Source organism: Protopterus annectens, chromosome 10.part0, assembly GCF_019279795.1.
Source record: "Protopterus annectens isolate FY-2018-M chromosome 10.part0, PAN1.0, whole genome shotgun sequence".
NCBI classification, from domain to species: domain Eukaryota; kingdom Metazoa; phylum Chordata; order Ceratodontiformes; family Protopteridae; genus Protopterus; species Protopterus annectens.
The window spans coordinates 900,276,996-900,277,927 of NC_056744.1; positions in this window are offsets into that span (position 1 = coordinate 900,276,996).

A 932-nucleotide genomic window follows, 5' to 3' on the forward strand; every position below is an offset into this window, starting at 1 on the left:
AAGCTGAGACTCTAGGTTCTCAGGATTTAACAGCAGCTCTGGTAGCTTTAGATAAGAAGAAGATGGCTATGTTTGGGGCTAGGATGTGGGACAATTGGGTGTCAGGCTTTCTCTACCTACTGGCAGTCACCCTGGAGAAGAGCCTAACAGCTGTTCCTGCTTTATTAAAGGGATTTACTCATTACTTTAGGGGAGTACAGAGGTATGATAGCCCTCCAACACGCGTATTCATGCATACATGCATACAGTACACACACACTCACCCATCCACACACACCTCCTGATTGCACTAATGGATACACTCACACTCACCCCATATATACTTACACGCACACACACACATACACACACACACACACACACAAACACACACACACACACACACACACACACACACACACACACACACACACACACACACACACACACACACACCCTACCCTAACTAACTCCCTGCTGTGACCACAGGCAGATACACACAAACACACATGCACCTGAGTCCACTCTTCCCTCTGCATATTCTCACACATGTAGCCACATTCATACACACATGCATACACCCCCAACACTACTTGTCCATTAAACTCCCCAGCACTTACCTCTAATGCAGTCTCACTCAGAATGTAAGCTTTTGGTTGTCTTCATTAACACATCTGGCTGAGGTAAATTACATGACTTTGTGATTCTTTAAACTGCTTGGCTACATAAATGCCATACTGCAGGCATATCCAGAGTCAGGGGGAAGCACATGGCTAATTACCATAGATCACTCCCCTGGAATGCCTCCTTAGCATTTGAGGTGCTGCACCTCTTCATTGCATATCTGTTAGGTCTGTGTCTGAATTGGAAATGTTTGCTGCAAGGTATACATCAGGCTTGCACCTCACTGTAACCTTTCTGAACTGGGTATAATTTAGCTATTTATTATAAGC